The following is an 18,543-nucleotide window of genomic DNA, read 5'->3' as shown; positions in this document are numbered from 1 at the left end:
TGGCTGGAAAGCTCCTGCTGCTTTTCAACAATGTAAGGCTGGGGGAGAGCCCCATGTCCCCCTTCCTGGGCACCTCCATTCATGCCTCCCACTGCAGCCCCTGTGCTCTGCAGGGGGATGCTTTGCCCTGCAGTCCCCAGACCCCGTTGCTGCCCTTGGTGGCTCCGTGCTGTGTCACAAACCCCCCACCAAGGACTCACTCCGGCTCGGCCTCCCTGCCGCAGCGGGGGACAGTGGTGGCAGGATGGCAGCAGGCGTGCTGAGCCCCACCAATGCACACCCTGCTCTGGCAGCATCCTCCAGCCTTCTGCAGGGCCTCCCTCTCTGGCCCTCAGCCCCGGAGACCCCAGTCTCCCTGGGCAGACCATCTGCATGCCGCAGCTCGCTGCCTTTTGCAGCAGGGCTGCCTGCAGCCATTTTGGGGATGTCTGTCTCCATGTCAGCCCCTTGCTTGCCATGGGCTTGTGGCTGAGGTCCTCCTCCCCTCTTCCCCCAGGAGCTGGACACGGTGCGGGAGCTCTCCATCCATCTCTTCCAAATTGCAATGGGGCTCGTGGTGGGTGCTGAAAAGAAGAAGATGAAGAAGGTGGTGTGGGACAGCCTGCTGCCGCTGCTCTTTCACCTGCATGACCAGGACGAGAGTGTGGCCAAGGTGGGATTCCCAACCTGACTGGTCCTTTGGGGAGGGCAATGCTGACACTGCACTGTGAGGTCTAGCTTGTTGAGTCCCTAGGAACAGGCAGAGCCCCCCTCCCTGCCCACTGCTGCCTTTTTCCTCCTGCTGCCTGGTGGATGGGCAGGTGGGTCCCTTTCCCACCCAGCTCCCTCCACACAGCCCCTGGCATGGGTCCCTGCAGCCCCAGAGACTGGACTACGGCTCCGCAGCAGCCTGGGGCCACCAAAGCTGAAACGCTGAAGCCCCGACAGGCTTCCAGCCAGAGAGGGTGGCTGCCCTCCTCTTCCCCTGGGGTGCTGAACCTGCTGGCAGCATCAGTCCCCAGCTGGTGCGTCTTCCCTGCATGGGCCAGGACAGGCTCTGAGCCCCACCAGGAGGGAGGACGCAGGGTCCTGTGCCCCCCATGGTGGTGGTAGCATCTGTGCTGCTCACCAGGCCTCCCAGGAAGCCCTCCGCAGCGCTGGCCAGTTCCTGAAGTGGAGGCAGCTGGTGCGACTGGCCGAGACGGCGCAGGCGTGGAGGATCTGCGAGTGCTTGGTAAGCATAGCCCGAACACCCCTGGGATCTGCCCTGGGTAAGCCCTGCCCGTGCCCAGCAGAGGGGACCAAGGGCAGTGTCCCCACAGCTGCATGCACCCTCCTGGAACAGGCTCTGCTCCAGGCTGTCCTCACCTCCGGGGTCCCAAAGGGGACCCCGCCACCAGGATGGCACCCTAGCATTGCCTGGGAGCCCTCTGCTCCCTCCGAACCCCAATGCGGAGAGCGGAGAGCTGGGAATGTCCTGCTGGGGAGAAGAAGGGTGGTCCTTGGTGGAGGGATGGCCCAACGGGGGGGCCATCTCTGTGCCAACTCTGCACCCTTCTCTCCAGCTGGCCAGGAAGAGGAGCAGGGCCACGTACTACCTGTGGAAGAGCCAGACCTACCTGCGGAGCCCGCAGGAGTCCCTGCGGCTGGAGGCTGTCAGGTTCATCGGTGAGCCCCTAGCCCCAGGGTCCCTTTCTCTCCCAGGGTCCCTGTGTCCCAGTGCAGGACCTGTGGGGCACCCCTTCACTCTCTCCCACTCCTGCCTGCACAGGTAGGGCTGGCAGGAGGCTCATCCATCCCCTCCCCGATGCTGCACCCTGGGGTCAGCCCTCCCCAGGGAACTGTGTGGCCAGACAGGCTGGCTGGTGGGTCCCTGATGGCCAGTGGGTCCCTGGCATGCTGTGTCCCCCCAGGACTCCTTGGACGGGATGTGGATGAGCACAAGAACGAGCACAAGTACATCAGAGAGAGTGAGTGAAGGCAGCGGGGAGGAGGAAGGACCTTGGCATGGAGCTCCCCCCCCTAGCCTGGGCAAGGGGGGCTCTGCTCCCAGCACATCTGTGGGAAGAGGGGTGTTTCGGGAGGGGCGTATTCCTAACCAGCAGCTTCCAGCTGAGCCATCTGCCCCCTGGTTCCCTCCTGGCCCTGGGAATCGTGAGGTGCAATGTGCCCTGCCTGGAAGGGATATGGGGCTGTCACCTCACCTCTGCTGCTTTGTCCCCACAGTCCTTCAAGGCCCAAGCAAAGACACCAGCCCCTTGGTCTCCTCCCTGGCAACTCAGACACTCCTCATCCTGGGACGAGGAAGGCTGAAGTCGAGGTTTAACCTACCACGGCTGAGTTTACAGATGACGAGGGCACGGATGAGGTCACACTCAGTCCCCAGCGAGGACTCTGCTCAGGCAGAGACAACGCTGGAGCCCCAGCCCTAGGATGCTCTGCAGGCTGGGGTATCTCCTCTTCCTGAGGTCTAACAGGAAAGGAGACACCTCAGCTGGAGGAGGACGCGGCAGCCTCCGGAGAGTGGCAGGACAGCCACTCTTTCCAGTGGTCTAGGACAACGCCTGTCCACGCGCTTCATCTTTGCCACAAAGCACCAGCTGCTCTGCTGGGCTGTTGAAACAGAGGGAAGGAGAAGGCCACGCCAAAGCTGAAGCCAAAGTTGAAACTGAAGCCTTCCCTCCCCTCTGCGGGGCCACGCCGGGGCGAATCCCTTTTTCTGCCTCCCACCGTCCAAGGATCCTGTGCTGCTTTGGGCTGACGTGGCCGAGCTCGGGAGCTACAAAGCCACCAATGCTCTGACTCCAGCAGCATCCTCCCCTCCACGTCCCCAGCAGGAAGGGCAGCTCTGCCTCCTGCCCGCACCGCCAGCTGCGCAGCCACTCCTGCCTGGGGATGTCAGAAGTCACAAGAGCCAGCAGGCCCGGGGGAGTTGTGGTAGCAGAGGGCCCTGCTTGCCACAGCACTTTGCCATCTCCTTCTCCAGGTTCGGGCACCAGGATGTCATCACGGGGCTGGACAGCCTGAGCCGGGAGTGCTGTGTGACGGCAGGGGGCCGGGACGGTACCGTGCGGCTCTGGAAGATCCCGGAGGAGTCGCAGCTTGTGTTTTACGGGCACCAGTAGGTCTGGGGCGGGAGAGGGGGCTGCAGGCAGGGGGGTCAGGCTGGGGCAGCGGTGTGCAGGTGCCAAGCATCACTAGGAGCCTGCCGGCACTGTGGGGATGCTGATGCCCCGGTGAGCCCTTGTCTCCTAAATAGGATCCCAAAGCATGCTCATAACTGATGGCAGTTGCCCCTTCTCTTCACAGGGGCTCCATCGATTGTATCCAGCTCATCAGTGAGGAGCACATGGTGTCAGGCGCCGATGACGGGTGAGCACAGGGCTGGGGTGGTGCCTGGGGTGCGCAGGCGGTGCCCCCCTCGGCCCCCTCGCCCCTTCCCTCCCTGGCAGGTCCCTAGCCCTGTGGGGGCTAACGAAAAAGAAGCCGCTGGCACTGGCCCGGCAGGCACATGGCATGCAGGATGCCCAGGGCCTGCAGCAGCCATACTGGATCTCAGCAGTGGCCGCCCTGCGCAACAGGGACCTCCTGGCTACAGGTGTGTGGCAGCTGCTTTGGAGTGGGGGTGTGGAGAGGGGGGCGTCCTGCTCCCTTACCTGGGTGGGAGTGCATGGCAGTCCTCTCTCTGCCCCAGGCTCCCACAGCGCCAGCGTGAAGCTCTGGAAGTGCGGTGAGGGATTTCGGAAGCTGGAGCCCCTCTGGGACATCCCGTTGGTATGGATGGGGAGGTGGGGGATTGGAGCTGGGCTTGGGGCATCTCTGGGCGGGGGCTCCCCTCCCTGGGCGGCAGGAGGAGGCTGCCAGAGCCCCTCACCCTGCCCTGTCCCCTCCAGGTGGGTTTTGTTAACAGCCTCAAGTTCTCTGCAGCCGGTGACTTCCTGGTGGCTGGCCTTGGACAGCAGCACCGGTACTGTCCCCCCTCCCTGATGCTGCCCAGGGGCACAGCCCCCCCCTGCTCCTCCAAGGGCTTGGCGGAGGGTAGCCCCCATCTCTCTCATCTGCAGGCTTGGCTCGTGGTGGAGAGTCAAAGAGGCCAAGAACAGCATCTGCATCGTCCCTCTGAAGCAGAGGGCTGCAGCCCCCAGTCCCGAAGCCCCTGACAGCCCTGAAGCCCCCGACAGCTCCTAGCCCCTGGCCCCAGAGGCGCTGGAGCCAGGTCACCAAACCCCTGTCCCTGGAGCTGCGCCCCGAGTCCTTTGTGCAACCATCTTCCTGGAGCCGGCAGGACGTGAGCAGGGGGTGTCGCATGGCCCCCTGATCCTGCTGGCCCCCCTATCATGATGTGGCTCTGCCCTCTGCGAGGCTCTGCCCCTTTCCCTCAGGTTCAGCCTGACCTGAGCTCTGGAAGAGTCTTATTTAAAAAAAAAAACAAACCAAACCCACTTTATTTACATAAATTACAAAATAAAATAATCACACTTTTGCTCACACTAAGAATCTACTCTTAAAAACGCGGTTGGGCTCAGCACAGCAAGGAGCCACAGCAAGGTCGTTGCTAGCAGAGCCTTGTGCTCTTAACACAGCGTTCCATTTTTATAGCTCTCATTTTTATAGCTTAAACCATGATAGAGACAGAGTCACAGCAGCACAGAATGGATGCTGAAAGAGACCTCTAGAGATCATCCAGCCCACCTCGGCTGCTCGAGCAGGGCCAGCTGCAGCAGGCTGTGAGTCTGCTTCTCCAAGGTTCTATTGGCTGCGTTGCTCCCAGGTTGTGGAGCTCGCATGGGAAATGGGCAATGAAGAGGGATGAAGTTTCCAGGCACTTTCTGGCTGGTGCAGTGATTTATTTTTTTTTTTCCTTCTGATTTTTTCTCCCCCCTTCCTGGTCTTGCGGCTGCCCAAGGCGCAGCCAGACAAGTGGAGGAGGGTCCCTGCCTGGCCTGCAGCTCCCTCCCTCGCCATTCTTAGGGTGATTTGGCATTATTTTGCTGTGTCAGTGAGGCAAAGCTGGGCTCTTGGGGGCTGAGGTCAGTGGGACCCGAGGAAGGCCGTGATGGTCTTGAGGCTTTGAAGGGCTGTGCACCGAGCCCTGTCCCCGCTGGAGGGGACGCTGGTGGTGTTCAAGACGAAGGCCTTGCAGCCCTTGTTGTCGTGTGTGCCCGTGTCCCCCCCGGCCCCCAAGGTCTGTCGTTGTCGCAGGGGCTCTGTGCTGCTTTCTGCGTGGGGCCGTGTCCGTGAGTCCTGCAGGGACCTGTCTGTCCTGGCTTCCCCACAAAGGGCTGCTTCCCCTGGGGAAGGGGACAGGGGAGTTGTTCCCGTTCCCGTCCCCCCCCCACCATCGCCTGCCCCGCTGGTGGTGACTGGGCCCTGGGGGTGGCTGGGTTCCCCTCGTGGCTTGCTGGCTCGGATTTGGGGCTCAGTGGGGCTTTTGCACCTCTTGGGGGCTGTTTCTTGGTGCCCCCTGTGCTCCCTCCCCCTCCCACATAGGCACCGAGCGGTTCTGGAGAAACAGCTTTTAATTGAAAAGACAAGAGAAAAGGTCCCATCCAAGCTGGTCTAACCCCTCCCTAGCCCCCCCCGCCCACCCCCCCTGCCATATACCCCACCCCTCCTCTCCCACCCCCCACTCCCCCCATCTCCATCCCTCTCACCCCTGTCTAATCCCCACCCCCCCCTCACACCCTCACGTTGGCTGCCAGAGCCCTGCGCTTGCTGGGTGCCATTGGCAAGGAGCTCTGCGCCTGCCTCTTCCTCTGCTTGCCGGCCGTGGCAGGTGGGGACGGTGGCAGGTCCATCCCCGCATCCTGCCACGGCTCCTGGGGCTCCATCCCGCCGCCGTTGACTATTTTGAGGCTCAGCATGGCGTCGCTGAGCTTGGGGATGCAGTAGTCGGGGGTGAGCATCTCCTCAGGCAGCAAGATCGAGCTGAAGTCACGGTCTGGGGTGTCTGCGCTGGTGCCACCAGCGTCCTCGGGCACGGAGCTCCTGCTGGGAGCATCCTGGCTGACCCCCACTCCATCCAGGGAGCAACCGAAGAGCCTTAGGGCCTCTTCCAGGACCATCTCCTCGGACACTGCAAGGTCGCCTGCAGTGTCCCCAAGGGCTTCGTTGTTGGTGGCAGCGCAGGGGCTGGTGTGGACATCGCTGCCCAGGGGTGCCCCCACAGGGGTGGCCGTGCTGGGGATGTTGATCTGTGCCAGCTGCCCCTCGCTGTGCTGGTAGCCAGGGATGGACACTGGCAGTTCCAGAGGGTCTGGGGTCACCCCACTCCTCTGGTTTTTGTAGTGTGTGAGGTATCATGGTTGGCCCTGGGGGGCCCCGCAGCCCCCGGGACCCCACAGGGCAGCACCTGGCAGAGAAGTGGCGCCTTGGCCGAGCGTGGCGCTGGCCGGTGGAGGCAGGTCGGTGGTTGTCCACTGGATGCGGAAGACTCGGGGGTCGAAGAGGCAGCCACATGGAGCCCTCTGCAGACCTGTGTGGGTGAGGGGGAACCGTGCTGGGCCGGGGTGGCTGTCCAGGGGCACCCGCTGAGCCGGCCCTGATGGCCGACATCCCCCAGCTCTGGGCCAGGGGTGTGGGGAGCTTGTGGCCGGGGTGATCCCCACGGGGTGAACCGCTGTGCCGGTGGGACAGGGTTGCAAATCGGGGAGGAGACTGGCATCTAGGAGGTGAAAGGGGAGAGGTGGCCCCAAATATTTGGGGAATTCTCTGCAGATGGGCTTTACTGGGCACGCGCCGCCCGGGCGAGGGCAAGGATGCTCACCGGGGCTTGCTGAACCCCCATGCGAAAAGTGCCGGGGGAACGGGTGTGATGGGGATGGCGAAGGTGCCAGAGCAGACTGGGGTGCCATACCTGCTGGTGGTGCCTGGGGGGCGCGGGGGGCCCGGGCTGCAGGGAAGGGCTGCTCCCGCGTGGGCAGGCGGCACGGGTTGGCTGAGCCTAAGAGAATGAGACAGGAGCGATGGCCGGCGGTCACCTCTGCTCTTGCCCCCCAAGAGCGTCCCTGGGCTGCAGGGGTTGGGGTCGGTCCCTACCTCGAGGGTAGAAGGTTTTGGGGAGCACGAATGGCTGGAAAAGCTGGGGCGCCGGGGGGCCCCATGGCCCAGGCAGTGGGAGCTGCGTTGGTGGCCGCGCCATGGTCCCTTCTGGCTGTTGGCTGCCAAGGACTCTTTGGCGTCTCCCCGGAAGGAATGTGGGGGCTCCCTGTGTTCCGCCCCACCCCCAAGAGCCTCCCCAGCTCCTCCTGGGGAGGGAAAGGGTTAAGGGAGGCTGGGGTGGCCCCGGGGCCTACAGGCGGCTCTCGGGGTCTGCGGGTGCAAATGCTCTTGGCTTTCAACAGTATTTTTCCGGTGGGGGAAGAACAACAAGTTGATTCAGCTGAGCCAAGCGGGGACCAAGCTGCAGCCGCAGCCTCCTTGCGCCAGATGGCAAATGCGTTTGTGATGGTTGCCCACGCTTCTGTTCGCTGCGTTGACCGGAGCGAGGCAGAAATAGGAAAAAGGACCTCGAGGGCACGAAGGAAGGTCACGCGGTGTCGCTCGGTGGCACGCTTTCCCCCAGCCCTCGCTCCAGTAGTGCTGTCAGGTCTTTCAGTCTCCTGCTGGGAAAAGCAGCAGCTCTGGATCCCCCTGGGAGGGGGCGGCCCTTTCCCTGGGTGCGTGACACCCCGGAGGAGACGGTACCCGCCGCCGCGTGCTCCCAGAAAAGGACTGGATTCTGCCCAACGTCCGGTGTCGGGGTGCTGGGGCTGTTTGCGCTCTACGGGATCCCAGGGATGGGGTTAGTACATCCCCTCCTCGTGCTTGGAGGATTCGGCGCTAGCAAGGACACCCCAAGGGTACCAAGGACACAGGCCTCTCGCTCCCGCTGTGTGAACAGTGTGTGGCCTGGGGGAGTCGGGACAACTGCCGTGAACCGGAGGCCAAAGATCTCTCCTGGCCTGTATCCTGGTAATCAAAGAGATTGCGCTCTGTTCGTGAGGCACCTCTGGCTGCAAGATTGTGCAAGGCCATGTGCTGCGTAACTTGTGGCAGGGACCGATGCTGGGGGCGTGAAGGCAAGCGCGCTTCTAAAAGCGTAAAACTCCGTTTCATTTCAGAGCGCAGCTGAGCCCCCCTGCTCCTCAAGACTCTGCCATCTGCACCGCTGTGGCTGGGACTGGGCAGTGCTGCACATCCCAAAGGCCACCAAGTCACACCCGTGTCCCTGCTGCTTTGCCGGGAGCTTCTGCGATGTGAGCGATGTTCTGGGGGGTGATCTCTTGGACTGCAGCTACTCCGTCCCTGACCAGCCGCTGGCCAGGAGGGTTGTGTCCCAGGTGGAATTCCACCTCTCTGACGAGAACCTGGCCAAGGATGCTTTCCTCCTGAAACATGTCCAGAAGAACAAGATGGGCTTCGTCAGCATCAGACCACTGCTGTTCTTCAAGAAGGTAGGCAGCACGTTGCGTTGGCCAGCCGGGGTGGGAAGTAGGGGTAGGAATGCCTACTTTCTAAAACTCCAAAATGAGTCTTAGAGAGTTTCTTCGACCGGCTTTTCGGTATCATGGGTCCCCGTCCCCGAGTCCCTGCTGAGCGTCCCCCCCAGCAGACTGCTGCTGGCCTGAGAGCTGCTGCCCCTGGAGCAGGACGTGCTGCACAAGGACCCCTCGGCCCCCTCCTGGCCCGGCAGCAACTTCAAGCCCAGCAATTTCAGCAATGCCTTCACTGGATTGCTCCTCGCCAGCAAAGTCTTCCCTCCGCTCGGGACAGGCTTGGGCACAGGCAGCTGCTACGGCCTCTGCCCCAGCACTGAGAGCACTCGTGGCTGCGGCTGGGGGAGTGGGGTGGGTGCCTGGGCACCCTGGCCCAGCAGCCCCTCGCCAGATGCCAAACCTCTTGCCGGCTGTCCTCCGGCAGCGGCGTGGGTGCCTGAGCCCCTCGGCCTGCGGGATGCGGTGCTTTGCCTGCCCCACTGTTGTCCCAAAAGTGGGGTCGTTTACCCGGGGTGCAAAATGCCAATATAAACACAGCAGAGCAGAGGTATTTTAATCCGGTTCATGTTTACGCAAAGATGGGGGCTAGGTGGTAATCCGCAACACTAGCACCCCTCATGCCTAAAGGGGCAAGCAATTTATACAGTTCAGTTATACATATTCGATTTCCAAAGTTCTTCCCAAAACTATTGCCGGGAGTAGCTTATCTTGCACAGTTTCTATTGGGCTACAGTTTCCCTGCTTGGAATTAAAGGTCCAGTGTTCTTTTCTTCTACAGCACATGCTCAAGGAGAGTGGGGGGGTAAGTCTTTTTGGTGTGGAATTGAGTTGGTGGTCATGATCTCCCCCTGCCACCTTTCTTCACCTTTCCTCCAGTATTCAAAGATGCTTCTGACTTCATGCCTATTAGCAATTATTCAACTTTTTGGCGCCTCCTGGAGTAGGATGTTCCCTTCTTCTCAGTTTTTTAGTTCTTCTTCAGGGGCACAGTTGTTAGCAAGGCATGCGTTGATCATACAAAGGGGATCTTGTTTCACAAGAGCTTTGTGGCCTTTTTCGTGTGGCTTAAGTACATCATTTCTTAAGTACATCATTTCCCCCTGTGGTGGGTTGACCCTGGCTGGATGCCAGGTGCCCACCAAAGCCGTTCTATCACTCCCCCTCCTCAGCTGGACAGGGGAGAGAAAAATATAACAAAGAGCTTGTGGGTCGAGATAAGGACAGGAGAGATCACTCACCAATTACCGTCACAGGCAAAAGAGACTCCGCTTGGGGAAAATTAACTCAATTTATTACAAATCAACCAGAGCAGGGTAATGAGAAATACAACCAAATCTCAGAGCACCTTCCCTCCACCCCTCCCTTCTTCCCGGCACAACTTCACTCCCGGATTCCCTACCAACCCCCCCCAGTGGCACGGGGAGACGGTTAATGGGGTTTACAGTCAGTTCATCACACATTATTGTGATACTTGCCAAACCAACCAAGAAAGGTAAAACTGGAGCGCAGGGAGCAAATGCTTTTCTTTCACCTTAGGCCAACTGCTCGGACGCTCTCTATGCTGCCCTGCTGCAGAGGGCATCCCTCTTGTACCAGTAAGAGACATAAGAGTGAATTAAAGCCAGAACTCCAAACCAGACTAAAAACCCAGTCGTGATCAAGAAGAAAGTGGAGAATGCATCAAATATAACAGAAAATTATTTTGGACATTCCCAGTTTACATTTGGAAAAAAGAGAAGGAAAACAAAGAGGAGGAATTAGGTATTAAAAGAAGAGCACTGAATGATAAAGCAGTAGCAGTCCCTCTACCACTACAAACCCACACCCCCACACGCACGTACGCACACAGACTGTACACCACCAAACTCCCCTTGACTGTGACGTTCCCCTCAGCTTGCTGGTCTAGAGATACTGAATGCCTGAAGCACACCAAGGATAACTGAAAACATCTGCATGGCTTTAATGGGAATCCTCCAACTGAAACAAAGCGCCTTCTCCCTCTGTCTGCGTTGGCACATCCCCGAGTCACGCTCTCACTCCTCTCCTTCAAAGTCAAGATTCCTAAACGTGAAAAGCGGGAGTGGGGAAAGGCGAAGGGAAGAGAAAAAGAGGGAGAGCATCATCAGTGGAAGACCTGCCAGCTGCTGCTGATTCAGCCCTGTTCGGGGCACCACCACAGCAGAGAGGAGCTGGTTTGCATGCCACGGTCCTCACTGCCTGTTCCCAGGGACAGGCCATTTGCTCAGCCTTGCCGGCCAAAGCGTGGGAAAAGTGTAGGCGTGCGCCGTCGCTTGCAGAGGAGCACGGTCACGTTCACGTGCAATCCTTTACCTTTTTCCTCCCTGGATTCAAAGGGTTTCTGTCTTCAAAGTGAGAGCCTTCCATACGGTCATTTGTGACATTTCATCCAGGATAACAATCTCAGAAGGATCAGTCCTGCAATAAATATTTTACATAGCAATCCGTGATTATGGGAACTGATGCCACCAAGGGCATTAGCATCAGCAAGAGGAACAGCGGAGCCCTGAGAATCAAAGCTCCGCATAAGCGTGGGAGGTTTTGCTGGATGAGGAGTTTTGGGAGGCAAGCCGGGGAGCTGCAGAGCAACAGCTCTGTGCAAAGGCTCTTGCTGGGGCTTAGCCCCGGTCCGGGTTCCTAAGCCACTGCTGGTACAGATCACGCCTGCAACTCCTCATGTGTAAGTATGAGGATCTCCAGCTACCGTAAAGGCACTGATGAGGGAAGGTTTGGGGGTCAAACGTGAGTGCTGCAGCCACTCTGCTTGGGGTCAGAGCCCTGCAATTGCCTCCTGCAGCCCTGCCCCCAAATTTGATTTTCCCACCAAGCTGCCTGCTGGTTTCTGTGGGATGCCCCACAAAGAGGCAAGTGGAGAAAACTCTGCCAAACACCTTCAAGCTAATCTTGCCGGGGTTCCTGGCGCTTGGTGGGGCTTTACCTGTCACTGCTTTGTTTTGGCATATCCATGTCACTGGTCTTCCCCACGTTCAGCTGAACTGAACTTGCAGCAGCAGCAGCTTCCATCACGCTCCTGGACTCCTGATGTAAAAAAGGGACAAATCACGTTCTCTGTCTTTGATCAAAGTGGAGATAAGCTGAATGCCCAGCACAAACTTAGCAGTCTGCCCTCCCCTTCTGCCCCTTGGCAGCTATAGGTATTAGTGCAGCAGGGGAGAAACCGTTCACTCCAAAGATTTCGGGGCAGGGGGATTGTGTGTTCAAAACACGATTATGAGCAAGTCTTGCCAGCAGCAGCAGCAGCAGCATCTAATAATAATCATCATAATGATAATGACCTTTGTGAAAAACGACTCGTTTTAAAAATTACACCTGTATTCAAGCGCTCAGCTCACTGCTACTTGAGGAAACAAAGGTTACAAAAGTTACAGGCTATTGGGATCTATTTCGATTGAGTGCTGATCTTCCCCCAACGTTTCCAGACAAGCTGTAAGAGAAACAGGCAATCTCACAGACACACGGAGATGTCCAGCCCCGAGGACACAGCAAGCCTTACCTCGTCTTCTTCTCCGGCTTCATTTCTGGCATCGTCCAACTTCTTCTTCCTTTCTGGCATAAGGTCATCCAGAGAGCTGAGCTCTCGCTTTGAGAAGCAGAAATCCATCGCTTTCCGGACAAAGACGAGAGCCAAAACCTTCACGAATAAGAGGGAAGATGCAGTGAGCTCAGAGACGATGCCACCTCTCACTCCAACGCTGCAAACACCCCGCTGCCGAGCGGTGGCAGCTCTTACCATCATGGGAAAGATGATGGCGGCACGGGACACCTTGATGGTCCAGAGCAGGACGAGGCAGGTCAGCTGGATCGCCGTGAAGAAATGCACCTTTCGCAAGGGCACGTGCCGCAGTTAGATGAAATCCGGCTGGTGTTTCGCCGGCATCCAAAACAGCTTCAAGCGATCAAAGAACTGCGAAATAAAAGGGAAAGGTTGCCACCTTGGGACTGCGGCAAGTTGCTGGCCCTCTCGAGACGTGGAGGCACTTTGCAGCATCTCGCTTGCCGTCAGAAATCCTGGATCCCACCGCGTTCCTCCTGGGAGCAGCACCCATTTTCCCTTCGCTCCATCTAGCAACCGGCTTGCCCCTGAGAGCTGCCCACCAAACGGCAACTATTTCATGCCATTCCATTATTAGCATTTCTCAGCCCACTGAATCCCCCCGCGAGGATTTCCACCAGTGGTAGAAACTGCCTTCCCTTTGCACCAAATTCCCCCGCTTTTCACGTAACCAAACACTGACCTGCCCTAAACCCTGCAACAGAGAGCGCTGAACTTGCCTGGTCCTCCCAGCCCTCTATACCTCCTGTGCCTCCACCAATCTCTTTCTTACACAAAAGAGTTTCATTGCTTGCTCTGCGAGAAGTTTTTCCCATGCCACTGCTTTTTTCCCTGCTGCTACGGAGACAAAATACCAGGGAGCCGACATGCTGCACGCTGTAAAAGAGTCCGTACCTGAATTCCTCTGAGCGACGACACACCCATGTAGAGAAAGACGCCATAAAGCACAGGCATTGGTATAAACTGGGGGGGGAAAGAAAAAAAAAAAGAAAGAATGCAATCGTTTCTTTTTCTGTATTGCATTTTCAGTATTACCACCCTCTTCCACAGGCACTGCCTAAAATTGCTTGAAGCTTTTTCCATTCAGGCTTAGAGATGGGTCAGATTTTAACCATTGTTTTGCCATTTTGTGCGCACGAGTGAGCTAAGGCTCTGCTTTAGGCTGAACTTGGGAGTTATCTCTCCTCAGAATAATCCTATTTTCCAGAAAGGTTGGAGGAAAATAGGCGATTTCACCCGTGCTACCCTATGCCGCATTCTCTGGCGGTAGAAGAAACACTTCTGCCTATTCTTGGGGCAACAGGCAAAGGCCACAGGCCTCCTCCTAGCCTAGAGACGAGATTACTTTGTGGGAGGAACGTGCAAGGAAGCCCACGGGGATGACCTCAGTGTGTTTAGCTCCTGGGAACGGCTGCTCCGGGGCATTTGGGGAGCAAATTGCAGCCACTAAAGGGCTGCCTGTTTGAAAGACAGCAGATGTGCTGGTCTGAATATGCTCAACTGTAACCCATAAACATGGGCGGGCCTGAAAGACACCCAAAAATTCAAGCAGTTGCGTTGCTTGCTCATCTCGAGCACACCAAACGGGGGCCTGAAGGGCTGCAAAGCCTAACCGAGGCTGGTTCCCACCGTGGGTCAAGCCCCAAGGGTTGGGACCACCTCCTCCTCCTCCGCTCCACAACTAACTACTCAGGCCTGCAGAGAGGGGACTGTTTTTCTGTAACCTCCAACAAGCTCACGGTTGTTGGGTGGTTTGCATTTTCCTCTCACCTTTAACACAGAAGTGAAGAAGACAGAGCAGCCCATGAGCACAAAGATCAGCAAGCCAGTGACTCTCTGCTCTCGTATCCCCAGAAACTTGGGTTGTTCTCCTGGAGCTGAGCAGTCAGACTCTACTTTGAGGCTATTCACGTGGGTGATGGACAGGACGGTCGCAGCCACAAACCAGGGCAGCCCCATCACAGAGCACACCCCGAGCATCACGGCCACCACAAAAAGGTCCAGGTGGTACCCGCATCCTTTCTGCAGGCAGGAAAACAAGAAACAGAGCATCCCATAGCACAAGAGCAAGGATAACGTCGCAAGTCAGACTCAAACCCTGCTCGAGCACAAGTCAATTTCTTCAGAATTCAAAACAAGAAATGGAAACAAGCAAGGGTGTATGCAGACTTTGCACAAGCACCTGGCATGAAAATCTGGCAGGAGTTCAGAAACAATGGATATGCAGAGCTTGTGCGATACATACTTCTCCAAAAAAAAACCAACCCACAACCCAAAAGCACCAAATCATTTTTTTCACTCACAAAGAAAATTCTGCCACTTGCGAGGAAGGTGTGACTCTGAGTTATCCCTGGCAGCGCATCAAAACAATTCATTCCCCACACCTGCTGCTGCTGCCATTTTAAAACAAAAACGCACTTCTCTATTGCTCCAAGATTAATTTGCTCCTCCAAAAGGTTGCTCATCTATACTGCCCTGTCACTTGCTCCCTGCTTCATCGTTAATCCAGGAGAGCATCCTGCCACGCAGCCTGACCTTGTCCCAAACCAATGCCTTCAGAAAGCATCGGGAATAAGAGCTTCCCCCCAGACCTGCAGCCCAGAAGGTGCTGGGGTCATCTCTCGCAGGCCCTTACCTTCAGCTTGTGCTCCTTCCTGTTCACAATAACGGCACTGATCTGATGGTCCATGAATATCAAGATGGTGCAGAGCAGAGCTGGGACGAGCGCAGCCAACACCGTCCACCAAGGGTTGGGTCCTATGGGGTTGATGAACCACCCGCGGTCGTCTCTGGTAGGCTGCAACAAAGCCCACACATCAGCATTGTCTCCCAGCCCAGGCACTCCACTGGCTTTCATTTTCCCCTCCCTCCTTGCGTCAGAGCACCTCCCAGCCCTGGCTTCATGTCCCCCTCTCCCATGGGCTTCAGCAGTGCCAGTCTCCTCCTTGCAAGCAGCTCTAGATACTTCCCCTGTAGGTATCTAGTTTTGGGGCCATCTTCTCGTTTCCAGGAGGAAGCAAGGCACTTGGAGGTGGAAGAGGAGATGGTCACACCACCAGCATCTCCTCCAGACTCAGCCCTGCCCTGCCCCGGCATCACCTTGTGGCACCCCCACGTGCCAAAACACCCCGTTACCTTGAACGCATGGGGGACCTGGAGCTTCGGCAATGGGATCCCAACCACAAAGTCAAGGAGCACCATGATGACGATGGTGAGGAAAACAGCAAAGTCGCTCACTGTGGACCGTACCTGGGGCGAGAAACCAGAGGTGAGAGGGGCATGGCAAACAGGGCCGTAACGTGAGATGCAAGAGTTGCAGACATCCACAACATTAAGGCTGCTTAACCAAATCCCACCACCCCTCTGAGCACATGCAGCCTGATCCCTTGCTTAGATACTGCTGCTGTGTTTGTCCCTGTGAGATCTGGGGTCAGACAATAAAAAAAGCTTAACTAGGCCGACAAGGGTTGGTTTAAGTCAAAACCTAAAAATAATATTAAAAATAAGAAAACACATGTCTGCCACTACAGCTACACTCACAGCTACAATGGCAACAAGGCACTGAGGCATCCTTTAGTCCTCAAAAGGAAGTTCCTCACTTGAATCTACTTTCTGCTCAAGCACATAATGCGCAGAAGGTAGGGGAAAAAATAACAAAAAAAAATAACATTACAGTTTGCAGGAGTCATGGAAGAGCAGGTTGCAGATATTTTGCTTTTCCTCCTCCCCTTCTTCCCCCTGCTCCCTCCCATCACCTTAGAGCACGCTGCCCTAACAGATTCACAGAAACTGAAGTGAACGAATATCTTAACCCTGAATTAACATAGAAGCAATACTATGGAGAGTGGAGGTGTGCTTTTAAATTTAACAAGTTCTACATTTAAGAAGCCTCCTCCTTGCCAGCACAACACATGCAGTATTGATCTGTTTCAAAAATAAACATATTCCCCTTTTTCGGAATATTGACCCAATTCAGTTACAAAGGAACTGTAATTCAGCCCCAACAAACTCCTGCTTTATAAACGGGAAACTTTTTCTAGGAATACCTTTCAGTATTTTCAAAATTGAAAAAGAAAAAGAAATTAACCAATAATTTTCTGTATCAGTTACGATCAGCACATTTTCTTCAATAATATTTGCAATGCTACTACTGTACTCTGAAGATTTGTTTCAACTTAACTAACAGGAGCATTTTTAAACAGGCAGTATATTGGTCTCATTTCCTCAGGAACGGCAGGGGCTTTCTTCTGTCTCAGGAAGAAGATGACAACAACAGAACTCATCAGCTGTCACCAAGCTTGGCCACAAAGTAATGGCGTCATTAAAAGAACGTCCCCTGGCTTCCACAGCTTCCCAACTATTAACTACATCTTTTGTAAGCCAGCTTCTCAAAGTTGTTCACTGCCAGGTATCGGCCAACAATAAAATGCACAGGGAGAGAAAGTCTCAAAGGAAAGCTGAACCCATTCAGAAGTAAACAAATGTCGCACAAGTGTCACTTGGAAATAAGGAAATAGGGTGGAGTGTAAGGAATTACGGCATGCAAGTGTTCTCTGGTATATGGTCTGGCAGGCAGCCATTCTCATATCCTCCACATTCAGGGGCCCCAGCCAGAACTCGGTCAGAGATGAGAACTCTCCTTCCTCTTCAGAAAGGCCCTCTCCTCGCTTAATATGGAACAAGTTAATGAAAGGAGTTACACAGCGCGCCACAGCAGAAGGACAGATATCACCCACCCAAGACTCACGCTGTGGTCATGAAGCCTTCATGAATCACCAGGGACACAAAAGTACGATTCAGGAAGGGACGCTGAAGAGGGTGGAAAGAATGGAAGAAAGCAAGGGGCGATGACAGGCTGCCAAACTCAAACAAATGCAGTGCTCTCTGTACCATCAGGAGATCAAACACCTGCAGGCTGCTCAGAAACGTACGCACACTACTGGCAGCACTGTCCAAAGGGATTACGCTGAGGGAAAGAGCTTGGTCACAGACAAGAGCAACATTTCAAGCATCTTCTGAACACCACACGACACCACAAGACAGACAACACACCTTCCTCTCCAAAATCAACACAGAGAACAAAACAAGGAGGAAGGTTAATCCTCCTAGATCTGACGCTATTCCAGCAGAATGCTAATAAGCAAAGCTAAAGAAACAACTGCGTTTCAATTCATCCCAAAATAAAGTCATGCAGCAGAATTTCAAAGACTCGGCCTACTTCTCCAAAGGAAAAAGGAGACTAGTGTGGCACGAGATTTAATGCAGCTTCAGGTCTGGAGACAGCCTAATTGGCGTGGTGTTCATAGCACAGTCTCTTCAATTCTGCAGCAGCTAACAACAGTCACTTCCAGAGTAAAGCCAGGCCCTGGCAATGCCTGTGCACATCTCATTGCCAAAGCAAATTCACTCACACTCATAAAACCACTCTCTAGGCAGAGGCTTGAGTCATTGCCTATGGCATTTTAGCCCTGCTGCAACCTCACTGGCATGAAAACAGCCCTTTCGGGATGCCACGACACTGTTCTGTTCCTCTGATGCAGGGATACTTTCCTGGCTCAAAAGGATCTCAGTCCTAGTTTCTGCACGGGTGCCACCACCTGAAAAGAGACTTAACCTCAACAGTTCAGAACATTTTCCAAAAGCCTCTGAGGGCATCAACCTTGAACTGCTGTCCGATGATGATCACAGCCTTGCAACAACATACACAGGGAGCCAGATTATGCTGAGCCACGGCTTTTTTATTAATACTCATGAATACTATCATTATTCATTTTTTATCAGAGGCTGAGACACCAACAACAACTCATAAAGTTTCAGACCAAGTTTGAGCCCTACAGAACACTCCTTCAGCAGGACCCAATCTAGAGGCACCTGCTTAAAAATACAACCCTTAAACCTAAGCAGCTCCAGCTCCTTTTTCAGAGCACCTCAAACTTCTGGAATTATTACAGATCGCAGCCTCCAGCAATTCCCAGTCCCCTCTCAAACTAAAAGCTCCAGAGCTCCTCGACTGAGCTGGTCAAGGTTTTGCCCACTCACAGAAGCACTTGCCCATCATCTCTGTCTGCCTGCCTGACTAGCAGACACAAGCAGATTCCTCCAGGGCAATACCCTCAGGGAAAGTCTCTTTTTCACTTCTAAAGGACCATCCTCCTCACTTGTTTTACATCTTCCCCAGCTGACCAGGCTGCTCAGCACCCTGTGCTTTAGTTACTTTGCTGGCTGCTAACTCAAACTTCCCATTGCAGCCTTACCACACAACTGTTACCTCCCACAACCTTCCTATTCATTGTCCCCTGCACACCCAAAGGCCGCTTTCCTTTCTCTGCCTTGCATGCCAGCAGTACCACAGACTAAAACACTCTCCCTTCACTCTCCTTTCTCAGGCTTGACACTACAGTGCCTTCTAGAAACTGAGAGCAGCAGTTATCCTAAAAGGCCTGCTCAGCCCCTCTGCCTGCAGCAGAGGCACGCTCTTCTTTCCAAACAACAGGA

At 55.6% G+C, this 18,543-nt stretch overlaps 3 protein-coding genes across 4 annotated transcripts in view; 2 read left to right on the top strand and 1 right to left on the bottom strand.

Moving 5' to 3' along the window:
* The window catches only part of LOC126037487 (electroneutral sodium bicarbonate exchanger 1-like), a 116,999-nt gene that overhangs the window by 39,813 nt on the left and 58,643 nt on the right, over positions 1–18,543 (top strand). The gene's annotated exons all lie outside the window — the stretch shown is intronic.
* LOC126037492 (electroneutral sodium bicarbonate exchanger 1-like) overlaps positions 1–18,543 on the top strand; it is a 116,428-nt gene that overhangs the window by 43,572 nt on the left and 54,313 nt on the right. The window lies entirely within an intron of this gene.
* Positions 8,946–18,543, bottom strand: part of LOC126037494 (electroneutral sodium bicarbonate exchanger 1-like) — a 102,784-nt gene continuing 93,186 nt past the window's right edge. Inside the window, exons 7-10 of the mRNA XM_049797830.1 lie at positions 11,989–12,126; positions 11,413–11,513; positions 10,788–10,892; positions 8,946–10,517 (exon numbers count right to left, since the gene is read on the bottom strand). The gene's annotated coding sequence lies outside the window, so the exon portion shown is untranslated. The remainder of the gene's footprint in view (positions 10,518–10,787; positions 10,893–11,412; positions 11,514–11,988; positions 12,127–18,543) is intronic.

Source organism: Accipiter gentilis, unplaced genomic scaffold, assembly GCF_929443795.1.
Source record: "Accipiter gentilis unplaced genomic scaffold, bAccGen1.1, whole genome shotgun sequence".
NCBI classification, from domain to species: Eukaryota; Metazoa; Chordata; class Aves; order Accipitriformes; family Accipitridae; genus Astur; species Astur gentilis.
The sequence above is the reverse complement of the archived record's forward strand: the minus strand, read 5'-3'. Positions and strand labels throughout refer to the sequence as shown.